The sequence below is a fragment of the Gopherus evgoodei genome, chromosome 4 (genome assembly GCF_007399415.2).
Source record: "Gopherus evgoodei ecotype Sinaloan lineage chromosome 4, rGopEvg1_v1.p, whole genome shotgun sequence".
In the NCBI taxonomy this organism is placed as follows: domain Eukaryota; kingdom Metazoa; phylum Chordata; order Testudines; family Testudinidae; genus Gopherus; species Gopherus evgoodei.
The window spans coordinates 48344919-48364383 of record NC_044325.1 but is presented as its reverse complement, the minus strand read 5'-3'; the positions used below and the strand labels follow the sequence as shown (position 1 = coordinate 48364383).

At 42.3% G+C, this 19465-nt stretch overlaps 1 long non-coding RNA gene across 2 annotated transcripts in view; it reads left to right on the top strand.

Moving 5' to 3' along the window:
- The window catches only part of LOC115649981, a 36629-nt gene extending 17920 nt beyond the window's left edge, over positions 1-18709 (top strand). The window contains exons 4-7 of one of the 2 annotated variants that reach the window (XR_003999974.1): positions 5200-5223; positions 13879-13962; positions 17795-17845; positions 18185-18709. This is a non-coding gene — a long non-coding RNA (uncharacterized LOC115649981). The remainder of the gene's footprint in view (positions 1-5199; positions 5224-13878; positions 13963-17794; positions 17846-18184) is intronic. The other variant, XR_003999973.1, reaches the window with a different exon arrangement.
- Positions 18710-19465: the final 756 nt, after the last annotated feature.

Sequence of the window (19465 nt, the reverse complement as noted above, 5' to 3'; positions counted from 1 at the left end):
GTCTAATTACACATTTATACTTGACTTGCTAGAGTTTATACTCCTTTCTAGTTTCCTCACCAAGATTTGACTTCCAATTTTTAAAAGATGTCTTTTTGTCTCTGATCACCTTTTTTACTCTGTTGTTTAGCCATGAAGGCATTTTTTTTTGGTCCACCCACTGTTTTTTTATTTGAGATAACCCATTATCATGTGTTTAAAATGTTTCCATGCAGCTTGTAGGCATTTCACTCTTGTGACTGTTCCTTTCAATTTCTGTTTAACTATCCTCCTCATTTTTATTTAGTTCCTCTTTTTGAAGTTAAATGTTACTGTAGTGGGTTTCTTTGGTATTTCCTTCCCTATAAGGATGTTAAATTTAATGAGATTATGGTCACGATTACAGAGTGGTTCAGCTATATTCATCTCTTGGACAAGATTATGTGCACCACTTAGAACTAAATCAAGAATTACCCCCCATGGATTCCAGGACTAGCTGTTCCAAGAAGCAATAATTAATGGTGTCTAGAAATTTTATCTGTGTATTGCACCCTGAGGTGACATGTGCCCCATCAATACGGAAATAATGGAAATTCCCCGTTATTATTAGGTTTTCTGTTTTTGTAGCCTCTCTAATCCCCCCAGAGCGTTTCACAATCACCATCACCATCCTGATCAGGTGATGTACTGTTCACACATATAATAATACATTAATAAAACTAATTAGCATTTTTCATCCATAGAGCTCAAAGCACTTTCTAAAGGTAGGTAAATATTATCAACTCCACTTCACTAGAGCCCAACAGGCTTAGAATAAATTATTTTTGCTGAATGAAGCATATCTTAAAATCAAGAATGGATGTAATTATATTTTTCCAGTGCCATTTCAGTTTCGGCAATGGTCGATGGGGGCAGACAACCAGGTGCTGCAGGTTCATCTAGTTAATTTTTCTCCTCTGGAGAAATATCATGTAAATATTTTGCTTAGACTGCTCTTTTCCTGGTTATGGAGCTATTTATTTTAAATGATCACTTAGGCTTATTCATCAAGTAAATATTCCCGTATTTGTGCTTCTAACACTTCAGGCTAATGCATCTCTCCTTTTGCAGGTTTTTCATATTGGACTAAACCTGGTTATGTAAAACAGTTCCAAATGGATACTAACACTGACTACAATGTTTTCTTATGCTCACTCAGCTGATTGCATTGTATTCCAATTCCATTTGAGATAGACTTTCAATTCTGACATGCCGTGCACTTCATAGTCTTATTGCACCTTAACCTACAATAGTGGTTAGAGTTAATGCACCTCTGACTCTTTAGGTTGGCTCTTCACAGCACTTGAAAAGCCCACGGTGGGGCTGTGCAGTGCAAACTACAGACAAATGCCCTGTACCCTGCAGTCATGGATCCTGAACAGGCTATTGTATAAGTGGGATGGTGACAAGCCAGGGGTAGTGTGACAGGAGCCAGGGTCTTTAGGATCCAGTGGCCCAGAAACTCCATGGAGGGATTGTGGAGAGGCAGTGACTGCTGTCTATGGAAAAGTGGCTGCAGAGGGCCTAAAACTCAGATCCCCCTAACCTATGAACAGGCCACAGGGCTGAGGTGAACTTTCACTCACCAAGTATATTTCTTTCATGCCCTTTGTTCTGCTGCTGTGAGTTAGTTAGCCTTTCCACCGGTTTACTGTAGGAAAACAGATCTTAGCTCTCTTGACTAAAGCATTGTTTGTGGACATTAGAGCTAGGTGAGAATTCTCCACAAACCTTTTTGACAGAAAAAAAGTAGTTTTGCTGTTTTTTAAAAATTTTCTGTCAGGAGAATCAAAACTAAATATTTTATTTTGAGTTGGGTTGACTTGAATCAAAACATTTTGGTTTGTAGGACTGAATTGAAATGTATTGACTCATGTTAATTTGATATTAATTTATGTCTGCTTGAGCTGCAGCAGCACATCATGGGAGTTGTAATTCGGATGTCAGTTCTTTTCTTTGAGCTAGGCTCCCTGGCCAGACTACATCTCCCATGATTAGAGTTGCCAACTTTCTAACTGCATAAAACTAAACACCCTTGCCCTGCCCGCATCTCCATCCCTTCCCCAAGGCCTAGACCCTGCCCACCGCATCTTCAAGGCCCCACCCTCACTCACTCCATCTGCCCTCCCACCATTGTTCGCTTTCCCCCACCCTCACTCACTTTCACTGGTTTGGGGCAGGGGGTTGAGCTGTGTGTGTGGGGAGGTGAGGGTTACAGCTCGGGCTGCGGGCTCTGGGGTGGACCCAGAAATGAGAGATTCAGGGTGTGGGAGGGGACTGTGGGCTGGGGCAGGGGGGTTGGGATGCAGAAGGGGGCTCAGGGCTGAGGCAGGAGGTTGGGGTGCAGCATCTGTGGGGGAGTTAGGATGAGGGAGGGAGTTCCGACTTGGGGCTGAGGGTTGGGGTGCAGAAGTGGCCAACATGTCTGGCTCAGCTCCTAGGTGCAGGGCTGATCAGGCAGCTCTGAACCCGCAGGCACCACCCCCGCAGCTACCATTTGGCCATGTTCCCAGCCAAGGGGAGCTCTGGAGCCAGTGCTTGGGGCAGGAGCAGAGCGCAGAACTTGCTTGATTGCCCCTGTGCCCAGGGCCAGCTCCAGGCACTAGTGCAGCAAGTGTGAAGGACCTGCCGCTGAATTGCTGCCGACGAATGAAGCAGCGGTGATAGAGCTGCTGCCGAACTGCCGCTAATCACAGCTTTTTTCTTTTCGCCGCTTGGGGCGACAAAACCGCTGGAGCTGGCCCTGCATGTGCCTAGAGGCTGCAGGAACATGCCAGCCACTTCTGGGAATCGTGCAGAGCCAAGGCAGGCGGGAAGCCTGCCTCAGCACTGCTGCACTGCCGACCAGACTTTTAACAGCCTGGTCAGCGGTGCTGACCAGAGCTACCAGGGTCCCTATACAACCAGGTATTCCGGTAAAAAAAAACAGACACTTGGCAACCCTACTCATGATGTACTGTGATCTCATCTCTAGCTGAACTGACTTGGTAGGTCATGGGAGTCAAATGACCATACCACATAACTGAAGACATAGTCCAGGCAGGGACACCAGTTCATAGAGGATAATGGGGGCATGAGGCATTTGAGCTACACCTCCCATGAGGCATCACAGCAGCTCAGGGGGACACAGATTAATTTCAAACCAACCTAAAGTGAAATGTTTCAATATAGTTCAACAAAATGAAATCCAATATTTCAATTTGGGAATATAAAAACATTTTGTTTCAAGTGGACTAGATTAAGCTAAATATTTCAAATGGAAATTCTTCTGAACTTTCTATCCCATGAAAAAAATGAAACTTTTTGTCCTGATTTGGGACTTAAACAAATTTCAAAATATTGGAATTTTCTGCAGGATAGAAATTTCAATTTTCAGCCATCTCTAGTTGTAATTAACAACCCAGTTGGTTAGAGTACTTAGGATTTTCCTTCCAAAACACTTAGAGTTGAGAAAAACAATTGGTCTTGGATGTGAACCTTCTAGCATGATCCAGCACCCAGACACAGATCCCTTAGCCTCAGGACAAACATTTTCTATTTGCACAAATTTTGCTTTCTATTTTTGATCAATGAAGTGACCATTGAAAAATATTCATATTGCCTATGTTGAGTGAGTAACTCAGTTTCCTCCTGCATCATGAATTTCTGTAGTCTCCTGACACATCTGAAATCCCTTTGCAACTATGGAATCAATTAGCTCCCCACTGCCTAGCAGATGTCCCGATTTTATAGGGACGGTCCTGATATTTGGGGCTTTGTCTTATATAGGCTCCTATTACTCCCCATCCCCATCCCAATATTTCACATTTGCTGTCTGGTCACCCTACCAACACCTAATATTGCCTGTTGGTTAAGGAGAGGTCCTCATTTGTGAGGCCCTTTACTGTACCCTAGCAACTTCTTGTGCCCAGAGACCAGTGTGGTTTCACTCCCCATTTCCACGAGATGAGGCAGACGGTGTACAGTTTGGAAAGGAGGTGTCTGGGGAGCCACCTGGAATCAGATTATTATCTGTACACAGATTTTATGTGGATGTACAGAATAGCTATGAGTGAGACCAAGAGATGCTACCAGTCTTTTGACATAGACACCATGAGCAGTTGTCCAGATGATAGGGTGACCAGATGTCCTGATTTTATAGGGACAGTCCTGATTTTGGGGGCTTTTTCTTATATAGGCACCTATTATCCGCCCCTCCCCATCCTGATTTTTTACGCTTGCCATCTGGTCACCCTACCAGATGAACACTTTTGGGGGTAGCAGATTCTGATTAATCCATATTGTTTCATCATATTAGCAGTTCATTCAGCTGATCATTACAGTGAGTTTGTTATGCTCTTTATAGATATAGCAGAACTGGTCGGAGTTGGTCTCACTATGCCTTATGTTTTTCAGAGCCCTGGGCTTCTGGGGGATGATGTTCCCATTTACGGGGCTGTCTTGGTTTCTGAGGAGGGTGTCCACTGTCTTCTGGGTTCCCCGAGATCCACTACTTGTGGTCATGTCCCTTCACCATCTTGGTTACATAAAGCAAATAATGTGTCTTTGTGTCATTATTGACAAGCTATGTCAAAAGGACAAATTCTGCTTCTTCTACATAGGTAGAAGTCTGTGGCCACACATTGCACAATATTTAGAGATTAGATCATGGCATTTCAGATCCAGGCTGGAAGGTTCTCGTGACTTTGCAGTGTTGCACGTGTGGCATGGAACTTGCTTTCCTTTGACATATGTCTCATTCCAGCTTAAAAATAAGCAAATCCATAAAACTTGTTTCCCCTTCAAAGTGTTTTTTTAACCACTGGCAGCTCCACGTTGTTATTCTTCTCTTCCATCCTATTTATTTATTTATTTATTTATTACTTTTTCTGCATGTTTTGTTTTATTTACATTTTAAAATATGCTGTTCAACACATTCAGCCCTTCAGTAGGGAAAGTGGATGCTTTAATTGTTATGGATTCTCATGGGAAACCAACATCCTGCAAATCCATTAGACACATATTCAGTATCTTTTTATTTCACAAACTGTGGGCCCTATTGTACCATTACTTTTTAATCAGAACACTCCATTGGTACCTTGCATGATACAGCCCCATATACTCACAATTTACTGCCACAAAACATACATTAATGTAAGTTTTACAATGACATTATAAAGCTCCTTTGTTTCTTGTTTTCAGGTCAGAAGGTCCTGTGGAGCATAGGTGAGGGTTTTTTAGCTTTGTTTTCCAACATAGCAAATGCTTTTTACTGTTTCACAATAGGCATTTTATTCCTTTAGCCTACTATAAAAGTCTTTCTTAGTCCACCAACACTGCTTTAAATCTCTCTTTAGAACAATCTTCCAGCTGAATAGAAGGTAAACCTCTTCACTTGCAAATTCCACTCTCTTTGTGTGCATGCATAACTTCTACTGATATCATTGAGAATTGCCTACACATAAGAAGAGGAGACTAGAGCCCCAGTGATTGTCACCTTAGCAATTGGCAACACACAACAAAATTTCTTTCTTCTTTCTTTAAATTTGAATGTGACTCATAGATGTTAGGATTTTTATATCCACTATTGCCTCCTTTAGTTGTATTCATTATTTTCTGCAGCAATTTAATTGTTGGCTAAGCCTATATGCCCCCAAGTCATATTGCAGAGGGGAGCAAAATACCAGGAATTCCATAAAAAGCAGTAGGATGGCTGTGAGGAGGGGAAACACAGCTAGATGTCCTGTCCCCTCCCGTGCCACCCATCTACCACTCCTCATGCCACATAGCTGATCACTCATATAGGAAAGAGAGTCAGGGAGCAGAGGACAAAGACGAGAACAGACTCTTTAATAGGTCAGATTCTCCAGTCTGCTAAGGTCGCTTTGCATAAGCAGTGCAAAGTGGCCTTAAAACAATGGGAGGTGTCCAGAGGGGACTTTCTCCCATTCAGGAGAACTCTGCTGGAGAAAGCAGTGTTGCCTCTCACTCAAGCCACTCCTCACAACCAGAGTAGGGAGAGGTATGAGGGCATTCCACAGGCAGGAGCAGGATGGAAGCAGGATGGAGAATGGAGTGGGCATGGCAGAGCAAGACTCCACATCTAATCCTCTGCTGATATAAGGTCCCTGTATTGTAAATTTGAGCTGCTCCTTTACAGCTCTATCTTGACCTGGAGGCAGTTGACTCCAGATGAGGGAGCTACAATGTGGCCTCATATCTCCACTCCATTTGAGCTCTGCTAGGACAGAATGGAGAATTGAGCCCAAAATGTGATGTTCTCCATCCTACATAGGTTAAAATGATCAGTTAGTGCAGATTCTAGCAACATTATCTACTTCTCTGTACTCTGCAATTCCCATGAAAGGAGTACAGCCCATAGCTTGATAGACAGGTCTAGGAACCAGCTATACCTGGAGATGGGAGAGGTCTAGAAGACACAGGGAAGTAATATCCCTCTTCATGCTTGGCCAGGGATCCAGGAATTTGTTACCAGAGGATTTTGTAATAGAGCTATGGGGTGAAATCCTGGAACCATTAAAGGCAATGGGAGTTTTGCCATTGACTTCAGTGGAGCTAGGATGTCTCCTCATGTCTTTTGTGCTTTTCCTGACCCTGCTTTCTGATTTGCCTGCATCCCAAGGAACAAAAAGGAAACTGTGCCCAACAGCTGTCCTCCAAAATCTATGTGAATTGATTAATTTGTTTCCTTCCACTCATTTTTATGTGAGAGAGGCACATAGAGGCTTTATAGAACACACATTTGGATATACTTTAAATGTATTTACAATTGCTTGTCTCATTCAAGAATCAATTTGATGGTTACCTGTTCTTAAAGTTATTTTTCCTCTAGTTATATAAGATTCCTCACTTTTATTTTTACTATCACCCTTCACATTTTTCTTCATTGAGCTGCATGTTTTCTTTAGATGAAATAGTAACATAAATTAGGGTTGGAGGGCTTGATTCTGAGCTCCCACAAGTACTTTACTGGTCTGTAACTCCACTGGCTTCAATAGTTATTCCTGATTTTCACTAGTGTGCCTGAGAGCAGAGCAAGGGCCAGCATATTTCTAATTACAGTACAATTTAATTTTGCTATTGTTTAAGAGGTTTTTGGCACGGGTTGGAAAATGCATAGAAAATGAATAATTTTAACTAGATTCTTTCCTTTTCACTGCAGCCTACTACCAGGTTGGTGATCTACTAACTTTTTGGATTTCTCCTTTTCTTCAGCTAGTCATCTGGTCCTTGCAATTTCTGTCTCCATTATTTCTGGCTAAGAAGTTCCTCTGTAATTCCATTGCATTTAACAGGGTCCAATTCTTTCAAATCCCTGGATTTGCTAGCTCTGCTGGTTCTGCTGGCCCTGCCTAATTTGTTTATGTCCTTATAGATCAATACATGGATCCATCCATGACCAAGAGAAACCAAATGTAAACTCTCTTGTTTCCAAATAGTCAGGGTACTGTTGTGAGCTAGGGATTCTGAATGAAACATGGAGCCACCAGAAGACTCAGAATTAAAGCTGGAAGCAGGACTGGCTCTAGGCACCAGCAAACCAAGCACGTGCTTGGGGTGGCACAATTCTAGGGTCGGCACTTGTGTTCTCGGAGGTTTTTTTTTTTTTTTTTTGCTTGGGGCGGCAAAAAACCTAGAGCAGACCCTGGCTGGAAGTCCACTCTTTACTCACTACCATGTGCAGCTTGGATATTGAAGGGTTATGATAAACATCTACAGAGGGGTTGAAAAACAGGATAGAAAGAAAGCATCTGTAACTAAAAGTAACAGGATGACAAAATGTCAGATTAAGAATAACAGGATGAAATTTCAAAAAAGAAAACAGTCTTAATGTTCAGAAATGTTGTGGAATAATCTCCCATGGGAAGAGACAAAAGGCCAAATAAGATTGGACAAAGCATTAGAAAATACATCATAGGGAATAATCCTGTGCTGGCAGGGTGATTAAATAGATGACCCAATAATCTTTTTCAATTCAAAGTCCTTTGAGAAATAATTTTGATGCCCACCTCATTCCATTGTCCCATTGTAACACTGTGGCATGACATCAGAGTTTATCCTGATCATCAAAAATGGCAACATTTTTGCTTAACCAGAATATACATATTTATTTCTTTTAATCTTTCATCATAAATCCATCCATCCAGCTCACTGATCATTTGTGTTTCTCTTCTCTGAACTCCCTTTAATCTGTCTACATCTTTCAGGTACTGAGGCACCCAGAAATAAACACACTATTCCAGGTGTGGTCAGGGGTCCTGGAACAATTTGTATAGTGGAGAAGCTGAAAGCCACTGACCCAAACTGTAAAAAAACCTGTATATGATGGAAACCACTTCAAGTCAGGGGGTGCTGCAGCCCCCCTGCACCCATAGTTCCAGCACCTATGAGCGTGGTCTCACCAAGCTTAGAAAGACCTGCATCCTGTTCCAATTTACATTATTAGCAGACTCCTATTGGCTTTAATGGTTGCAGGGTTAGGCCTTTAGAGAGAATGTGTCACTTCCCTGCCCTGTGACATGACATCAATATATGTTCAGTAAGATTGGCCTCATTTGCTGCAATGTCACACTGAAGATGTAACTCTATTTTGCTGTTCACTTTTACCCCTAAGTCTCTTTTAGCATTACTGCTTAATGGGATTTTCCTTCCAATTTATTATTTCAGGGTTGAATTTCCCCCACCCGAGATTTCCCAGCTTGAATCTCATTTTGTTATTTTCTACCTATAGTTTCAGACAATTTGTATTATTGCCCCCAGCTCCCTTTGCATTATAACTGCGGCCTCAATGAGGTTTGCAAGATCTCCCAGTTTGGTATCCTCTGCAAATTTCATTCATGTCTTATTAACCTCTTTTTCCTGAAAGATATTAAATAAAACCAAAGCCAACACCAATCCAATTTATTACATGACTGATTATCATTAGCCTTTGCAGTCCATCAGCCAATTTACAATCCATATTATAGTGCTCATACCCAAGCCAATTTGAATTAGTATTGCAAGTAAGCTTCATCATGTAATACTGCATATAATGTTTCTGGGCTTGTCTACACTTGAAAGTTAATTTGGATAAACAGAGGGTATGAATTTAAAGTGCAATAGCTATTCCTGAATAATACCATTTATTATTCTGGAATAAAAAATGTCTTGTTAAATGGATTAAACTAAACAGGAATAAGGCATTTTTATTACAGCATAAGCATGTCCACACATGGAATTATTCAGGAATATCTGGTCAGGAATAACTCCACGTGTAGGCAAAGCTCTAAGTAGAATCCAACTATATTAAATCTATGGCATTCCTTTCAGCTATTAATTTATTATGGAATGATCACTCTTTACAAATCCATGCTATTTTTCACTCAGGGTCTGTTATCCTCCATGGGCCAAAACCAACAGTGTTTAAGTAGGTGCAATTCTATTAAGTCTATAGAGTTTCACCCACTTGCATCAGTGATCAATTTGGCCCCATATAATGCTAAATCATTTCCCTACATATTTGATATTACTCGGGATTGAGGCTTAACTTATCAAACCATCAGTTTTCCTGTTTTGAAGATTGTTTCCACAGTTGTTTTTTTCCCAGTCATCTAATATTTCACCAGTTCCCTGTGACGGTTCAGATCAAGGGCTAGATCGCTCCCCCGCCTCCATCCTCCTGCATCTCCCAAGGAACTATAAACTTCTCACTGAGCTTTCAGGAAATCATTCTTTCCAGTGGTAGGAGTTCTTTTGTAGGAAGGTGCAGAGCAGAGGGTGGGTGAGGTTTCCGAGTCTTGTGGATCCTGGAGTTTACAGGGATGGGCTCTGAGATTCAGGAGGGCAGGAGCCATGAGGCTGCATAGGTAGCCATCTATGCAGCTGTACTGACCTCTCTGTGCAGCTGAAGTCATGGTGCCACTGGCTGAGACCCTCAGCACCTTTCCTTGGCACATAGGTACCACAGTGATTGAAGTTGCCCTGTATGTGTATATATATGTGCGTGTGTATAAATAAAAATATTTAGGTGGGATTTTCAAGGCTGCCTAGAAGATTTAGATATCCAATTTCCATTAATTTTAATGACATCATTACAGATTTCATTTTATGTGTTATTAGCATACTAACTGTGTTAAATAAGGACAGATTCCCCTAGGCAGCTTCAAAAATCTCAGCCTTAATAACCAGCCATCCTCAAGCTCTGTTCACTTGGTTCCCTGTAGAGTGACAAAAGCAAGACCTCAGAGCAGGACCAGACCATAAAAATTTACATATCTCATCCATTGTAAAATCACCATCTGTTGAGTCAGTTACAAATGTGTCATCATTCGTGGACTGTACTAAGTATTTACACTCTGATATCTCATTTTTGTAATAATGACTCAAATAGGATGGAATAAGCCCATTCTTGCAAGTTTTTGTTTGTTATCCATGAAACCTAGCACTAGGGTGACCAGCTAGCAAGTGTGAAAAATTGGGACAGGAGGTGCAGGGGGGGAGGGGGCGGGCAAGGGGAGGAATAGGCACCTATATAACACAAAGCCCCAAATATTGAAACTGTCCATATAAAATTGGGACAGCTGGTCACCTAGGGAGACCAGACCTCCCAATTTTATTGGGATTGCCCCGATATTTACTTGTTTGTCCCTCATCCCTACCGATGTTCAATCAGGCCGGAACTGTCCTGACATTTTGCCCTCTGGTACGCAGGCTGAGGGGGCTCACGCCCCCCAGCTCCACCCCACCCCTGCCCCAAGTCCGCCCCTCCCCCCATTGGCTCCCTCCCCAAATCCCCGCCTCATCCCCACCCCCTCACTCCCCTATTGGATCCCTCCCCAAATCCCCGCCCTGGCCCCACCTCTTCCCCAAGCACGCCGCGTTCCTCCTCCTCACCCCTCCCTCCCAGGCCTGCGCTAATCAGCTATATGGTGGGGCAAGTGCTGGAGGGAGGGGGCAGCCAGCTCAGGGGAGGTAAAGGCGGAGCAAAGGCGAGCTGGTGCAGGGGAGCGGGGCGTGGAGCTGCCAGTGGGTGCTCTGTGCTCAGCCCCCACCAATTTTTCCTATGCTCTGGCGGCTCTTGGGTTTTTTTTTTGTTTTTGTTTTTTGTCTTTTCCTCTGCTGCCGGCTCTTCGGTTTTTTTTTGTTGCTCTGCCGGCACCCCCCACCCCAGCGTCCCGATATTTCATGTCTCTCATCTGGTCACCACTAGCACTGGTGGTGTTAGTAATGAGCATGATATGTAGTTATTCTATTTCAAGGTCAAGATTTCCTGAGAGAACAGAGAGGCACAAATAGTTTGATATGGTTAGGTAGTCAAGCAGTAGGGCTATTATAAACAATCTCAAAAGGCAATTTAAGGCTAATGCTTAAGGCCAGAGCAATTTATTTCTGAGTCCCTTGGTGAAAGCATAAATAGCTATAAATTTTATCTTTTTTCTTCAGCTTAGTGTGTTTTACTGGCATTTCACCATCATGTAGGCAGCTCTGAAACCAAAAATACGTATCCAGAAGATTGCACATTTCATTGCTTCTGTTAGCCAAACTCATCACACGCACAAGGGGCTGCTTGCATCCCTCCCTTTCCCCCACAAGCTCCCTTTGTGCCCACTCCCCTCTATTTCAGGGACTCCCTACAATTACCCCCATCATGCCAAAAGCTCTGTGTGGGCCCCACCCCTCCTTCCCCCATATCAGGGTCCCCCATTCTCCCATTCATGCCAGGGGTTCTGTGTGATCCCTTTTTCCACTCCCCCCATACTAATGTATCCCATTCTACCTCCCTGCCAAAATTTCTATGTGTACCCCATTATCACTCCCTATACCAGAGTCTGCCATTCTCTTCCTCCATGCCAGGGGCTTTATGTGCCCCCCATTTCTCCCTTCCCCCCCTGCGAAACGCTGTGTTGTGACCTGCATACCTCCCTCTACCCCATGTAAGGACTTTTTTTCCCCTTCCCCCTCCCCCATACCACTGTGTCCCATTCTATCCTCATGCCAGGAACTCAATGTGCTCCTTATTCCCCCAACCCACATACCAGAGTCCTCCTACCTCTTCCCCCACGGGCAATGGCTCTGTGCATTCTCATTCCCTCTCACCTCATGCCAACCCACTTCACCCTTTCCCCGCACATTATTATTTATTTTGTTTCTGTTTAGAAGATAAATCATTCAGGAGGCCAACATTTTAAACTCTGAAAGGCTGAAAGGACAGGCAGAGAAGAGTGTGGGGTGTTGCTATACAGGAATGGCTGCCATCAAGTTGGTCTCCGATCTATAGATAATTGCAGCCTTGAATAAAGCTGAGGGGTCTGCTAACTTGATTCAAGGGGGAGTATTGCCCCCCATTTCCCCTTGAAAGCATTCTGATTTCTCCCAGAGTCAACAGGGTTCTGCCCATTGATGCCTAGAATATTCCCTGAAATTTTGGAATTAATAAGTCAAAAGATATTGCATAACACCCAAACAGAGAAAAGCCATCAAGCTGAAGGCAGGCCCTCACTTTGTTCAACCACTTAACTCTCCTATGAAAGAAAATGTTGAATTAAATATTATTTCTTGAAAGACAGCGGTACCCAGAAATCATTTACATTTACCTCTGACAGAAATCTGGAGCATTTTTGTTTGTGATGTATTACTGAGACACTTAAAAAGTATCACTTAATTATTTTGACCTCAGTTGGAAGCTAGATTTGTTTTGTAAATACAGGTGTTAGGGGTAACCACCTGCCCTCTTGCTTGTTCTTTGTGTAGTTGTGGTCACTTGGAGTTGGGTTTTCAAAACAAACAGCACTCCTCGCATGCCCTTTTATTCCCTTCCCTCTGTTTTTTTGGTTTGCTGCTTTGCTTGGTGCCTTTACTTTCAGGATATTTGGGCATTCATAAACAAGGCAAGATGCTATGTATTGGACTGGACTGATACTGATCTATCCTTGTGATGTGTCTTCTGTACTCCTGCTGACACATGCAGTCAGCAAGTTCATGTGAGATCATGACAAAAGGAAAGCTATTTTTTAAAAAACACTAAATTAATTTATCTCATTGAGGGCTAAATTATGGCTCTGGGAGCCAGTGAGCCTCAGGTGAAAGAGATGGGCCAGGGCAGTTATGAGCAGTTATAGTGCCCACAAAGTGGTTGAAGGAGCCATTCTGCTAGCTTAAGGTAGGATGCCCCTGGGCTTGCTGGGAGAAGCACACTTAGCAGTGTAACTTGCTACAAGTTCCTGTACAAACAAATATGATGTTTTCCCCCTCCAGCACTCCTCTTGGGTGTGGGAGACTTCTAGAGGCAGTGTTGTGGCACAGTTCCTCTTGCACTCATCAGGGGAGCTGTTTAAGGGATTGAATCCCTATCTCATTCTATGGTGGAGGGAGGGAATGGAAATGGGAACAATTTCCTTGCCCTCCCTTTTTCTTCATCCACCTTCCCAAGACAACCAGCTGGTGAAAACTGCAGATGCAAAACCTGTGAAGTTTTCAGTTCCTTATAAGGAAATAACTCATAGATGGGAAGATATGCCCCTAAAATATACCAACTTGTTTCCATCTATATCTCTTTACATGCAAATCCTTTGCCTCTTGTTGGACTTCACGGAGTCTCTGCCCTCTGTTTTCTGATTTCCCCCCTTTAAAATAATTTTTTTCATGGTATCTTCTTTCCCTGAAAATGTCATACTGAAAGAGAAAGAAAGGAAAGGTGTGTGTGTGTGAGTGTGTAGGGACTGGAAGGGTAGCTGGAGGAGGAAGAACATGCCTTTATTAAAATATTCACTCCAGCCTCTATTGCTCAGCAAGAATGGAACATTTTTGATGTTGAGAGTGCCCAAGTTCTTTATGTTTTCAGTCTTTAAGGTTATTTTATTTTGTTTTCTCCTTGGTCTTTAGATCGACTCATCCTCGACCAGGGACAATGAACCATTGGGAAACATAGATGTTGCATTTGCTAGCATGATGATGTCATGGATGTAGGTGAGATGGGACATTGGCAGAATATGTGACATCCTGTGCCCATTTGTTAATTCTGTTCCAGAATGTGAGTGAAAACTTTACTCCTCCTTCTGAAAGGATCAGCAAAGTGAACCTCACAGTGTGGTACCTCATCTTCCCTTGTTACAGGGGATGCCCCAAGCAAGCAGTACATCGTCTCCACCTCACTGAATTGGCTCACCGAATAGCCTCAGTATGCGTGTGAGAGAGACTAGGTGTAGAGGGTACAGGAGGAAGAGTATGTATCAGAGTGAATTTGGAGGGGAGAAACGGGGCACAGAAACAGTGGAGAGAAGAGGCGAATCAAAGAAGTGAAAAGAGAAATTAGGATTGAAGCCACACACCTTGATACAAAATGCTTCAGCCTGTCTGCTTGGCAACGATGGGTGGCTCTATGTTTTTTGCCGCCCCAAGCACGGCAGTCAGGGAGCTTTCAGCAGCATTTCTGAGGGAGGTCCACCGGTCACACGGATTTGGCGGCGGTTCTGTGGGCGATTTACCAGTCCCGCACCTTCGGTGTACCTGCTGCCGAATTGCCACCACAGTAGTGGGACCGGTGGACCTCCCACATGAATGCCACCAAAGGCTTCCTCACTGCCGCTCTCACGACGACTGGCAGCCCGCCCCCCGCAGCTTGCCACCGCAGACATGCACTTGCTGTGCTGGTGCCTTGAGCTGCCCCTGTTGGCAACCCAGGTTACCACAACCCAGCATCCCAGGGATCTGCTCTCTGCACCCACTCTCTGTTGAAGACAGGGGCCAGTTCAAGGTCTTTGTCCTAATATTCAAATTCTTCTATGAGGTTTGGGGCCCAGCTATCAGAGTGATCACCTCTTCCTCCATGATCCTGACCTGTCACCACAGCTATATTCCACCAAAACAACTCAAGCTATTGACTGATTTGGGGAGGCTTATGAGTGTAGGAGACAAAACTTTCACTTTCACCAGAGCTGGACCAAGGCTATGGAACTTGCTCTCACTAGAGATAAAAATGACCACAGACCTCATCATTTTCAGAACTAAATGCAAAACTCAGTTCTTCCACTTAGCTTCCCTTCAATAATGTTTTTCACATACACATTGGAATACACAGCACACTTACTCTCACAAAAAAAACCCCAAACCTGCTTTGATTCTTGTCTTCCGTGTGCTGCCCCTTAAATTTCTGAGAGCCTATTGGAGGCAGCTACTCTTTTCTGTCGAGTTGAGATACAGAGAGTCGCAAAGAAGAAAAACATGGTGCTCGTTCATGGAGACTTTATTTTTGTTCTTTCTTATTTTTGTGGTTTCTTTTAATCTAAAATAAATAATTCAGATTGAAAATACAGTATTGTCAACTCATGGTTTTCTTAAGGCACCAGCTCCTGGAATCATGTGATTCAGTGACAATCTCATATTTTTTCCTTTCCTTTCCTTTTTCAATTTTTTTTAAAAGTAAATTTATCACTCTTACAGTTGTGAAGGAATGCTTGGAAATGTGAATTCCTTAAGGCTCAAAAACTAGATATCAACCAAAGAACCCAAAACATATTATTTAAAATCTCATGACTTTTAAGCCAATCTCATGATTTTGAGGGGCCTGGCACATGAGTTTTGAACACATGGGATTGGCAATATTGAATGTATATGCTCTTTGTGCATGGCAAATGTCCTACAATATAATGACCAAACTCGGAGTTGTTTGATGAGCTCTGACAAGAATTTTATCGAGTTTTCCTTGCTCAAGGAAGTTCACTACAACATGAGGCCTTAAAGATGTGGAATGAAAAGTAAAACCAAGGAGGAACATCCTGTTTATAACACAAAATATATGAAAATGGATGTGCAAATCCTTGTCCAAACATCAACAATTTGGTGTGGAGGAGGACAGAATTCAAAAGCAGTGAACCTGATGAACTCATAACCTTCTTCAGCTCTTGTAAAGTAGTCCCCAAAACTCCCAAGGAAGTCCAGTTCAATCTTATGAGCATTAAAAGCTCTGATTGTTTGAAAAATGGTTACACTAGCACCTTTGCAGAAAGGGACAGATGGTGAGAGCTTTACTGCCTGAAAATTTTGCAAAGAAAAAGATTTGAGTGAATATCATCCTAAAATATCAGTGTCTAATTTCACAGGTTAATTTTGCAAACTGTTGCTGTCAATTTACTTTCCTAGTGGCCACCTCTGGGAGACAACATGCATCTGTGTCTAATGCCCTTGGTTCCATCTTTCAGGAGAAAAGGGTGGAGACCCTATTCCATTAAATCAAGCTCTACATAGTCAAGGAAAGAAAAATATGACAGCTAACAGGCTATGCCAGGAACAGCTAAATATAGATTTGGTGGAAAACGGTCTTCACCCTGAAGTATTTCAGTTTCTAGTGAGGAAATTCATGGTCCTTCTGATGGATCACACCAGAACTGAAAGATACTCTCCTTTTTCTCCTGAAAGATGGATCCAAGGGCACTGGGCACAGATGCTGCCTCCCAGAGATGGCCAATAGGCCTTATGTACACCTTGTCTCCTTACCTCCTGCTATCCAGAACTATCCAGAAGATTAGTAGGAAGATGGCTGTGGTAATATTAGTGGCTCTGTATAGGCCAAGGAGGTCCCGATTCTCTAGGCTCCCGAACATGGCTCAGTTGACCCCAATATCTTCCCTTTAAGACATGATCTGCTCTCTCAGGGACCAATTTGTAACCCAGAGCCAGAGTATCTAAGATTAACTGCCTGGTCTTTGAACGATTTTGCATGAAGAAGAGAAAATATTCAGAAGGTATAATCTCTGCTATTGGCATATATATAAGTTTCCAAAAATCTTCCCTATTCTAGAATATGATGGAAGTTTAAACAGTGGTGCAAGAAATGTAGCTTCTCTCCTTCACTTGCTATATTGCAGATTTTGGAATTCTTACTGGAGTGTCTGATCAAGGGCTTCACAAACTAAAATGTCTAGTGGCTGCACTATCAACATACTTTTCTCCGCAGGCAGGAAGTGGATCTCTTTTTACTGGCACATCAAGCATTTCCTCACAGCCACACCTTTACTTCATCTTCCTAAGATTCATTAGGCACTTCTATGGTCCTCAGTTTGGTTCTTAAAGCCCTCATTCGACTTTCCTTTGTGTCCCTCCAGAAGGTATCCATGTATTTCCTCTCCATCAAGGTGGCTTCCTGGTAGCCATCTCTTCTGCCCAACACTTGCTTGTATTTAAGCACAGCCATTGACTGGAGGATTGTCTCCCCAGCATAATTGTTTTGGGCTCTGATATTTTTGTCAAGCCACATCACATCTAACTTTGTCTATCCCTGCTCCTCAGCCTGGCCTAACAATTTCTAACTTTTCAGTGTTATTAATAAAAATGATAGTGCAAGAAATAACATTTTTTCCAAATGAAAAATAAAAGTTAAAAAGCATCACAGCTGTCGCCAAGGCTTCATCAAAAGCCATATCAGCAGTTTCTGTTTTAAAAACATTTTTGTTCCTTTCCCTTGCACTGATGCAGCTGCAGCTTTCGACAGTGCTTCAACTATGGCTGATCTGCCTATTAGTGTTCACTTTTCATTAAAAGATAAAGAAACAGTTTTTAACACCTCCAGATTTATGTCTTTTAAACTCTGAAAGTGAAGGTTAAATGTAGCACTGCATCTGGTGAAGCTGTGTTAAAACCAAGGTCAAGTATTTTACATTTTAGGTGTGGGAAGATCTGTTTGTTCTCCTATTGAATTCTGAATGTCAGCTGAAATTGTCAAAAGTCACTCCAAAAACTTGAAATAGTAACAAAATACTGTGGCTATCTGAATACTAATGGAATCTAATTTAATTTTTTCTAGGGGCTAACCAAAGATGAGAAAAGGAATTCCTAGCCAACCATCAATATTTGGGTGAGCTGGAGCAGCACTGTATTCCATAAAAGCCCGCAACAGCATACTGTTTTAACCGTTGGAAGGCAGATGCCCTCAATACACGTTGTGATCATTGCTTTTGTCAATTCCTCAAAGTGCTTTCCTCTTCCTAATAACTTTACCTCCATCTGCATGGGGTTAGCTTGAGCCAGCTTTCTATCATCCAGGTCCCAGTCTCCTTCAGACACTGAGGCAGTTGGACTGTAGCATTGTCTCCGTTATCTGAAAAAGATGTAGAGCTGGATGTCATCAGCATATTGATGACACTGTAATCCATGATGATGTATGACCTTCTCTAACAGTCTTACTCTCTTGCAGTGTCATAACAGACAGGGACGTTTGGACCCTTTGAACTTCACAGGAGAGAGCCTACAAGGATGTATAGTTGCCTACTGTCACCCTCTGAGACTTATCCAAAGAATGAGCAGAAAGATATTGCTACATTCCAATGTAATGGCATGCCTATTCAAGTCGTGTAAACCCAGTGTAAGCGAGCTCCTTGGAACCTCTATTTCTGTAATCTTGGGTAGTGATGTTCCTTATTCTTTTTTATTCTTTTTTCTTCCATCCTCTTCTGTGTCTTTTTCTTGGTCATTGTCATTTTGTCAGCAGTATAATTAAGTCTCTGAACAAAATATATAAGTGCAATGACTATTCATGCCAACAGCTGTTATAATACTGATATTCAAACAAAGAATTAGTACACCACTGACACAAAATATATGGACTATGAATTGATTATTTAACACTTCTGCTTCTGTCTTACACCTGACTTAGAATCTGGTATACATATGTAAAAATATAGTGTATTGCTTACTATTACAGTAAGTGCGTCACTGTTAATGAATGGAATGTCATATAGAACGTGTGTTTCATACAATTCTATTTGTTATTTTAAAACATTAAAGTTATAAAATATTTTTAAATCACCTCTATTAGTAGCCAATTATTCATATTAGAAGACCTAGTATGATCATCGTTACACTATACACAGAGGGAGTCAACACAAAACGGCTCTTGAACTCAGTAAGAACATCCACAATTGAATGTTTACTCTATTGCAGGGAGTTGTTTTCTACACATGCTGGCTATACTTCATTGACATCCTCATTCCTTATGAATCTCGGAGGGTGGCAATAAGCAACTATACCTCCGAGTGGGCTTGTGGCATCCAAGAGGGCTCAGTCTTGTCATCCCCTCCTTTTATGTAACTGCAAAAGAGTAAGGCTGTTAGGGAACATCATGAGTCAAACATGCTAAGTTATTCTCTCCCACTGAAGCCAAACGGTGAATCGGCATCACTTTATTTTTTCTTAACCCTGTAGAGCCTTTGAGTTTCCTACTGAACGTGCCTGGCACTTGTGAAAGTTCTAAGGAACCTTTGGAACGTTGGCATTCCATCCGGCACCTTTTAGCATTTATATGTGGAGCCTTCAGCATATGTTGTTTCAACAAGTGGAACTTGTAGTTGCTTACTACATAACTTCAACTTTTAAAATATGCAGATTAAGTCATAATAGGGTAATCTTAGTTGGTTGGCCTAATTTGCATATTTAATGTCAGGCTTCAAATATGAAGGTTTGATCCCTATAGCTCCCA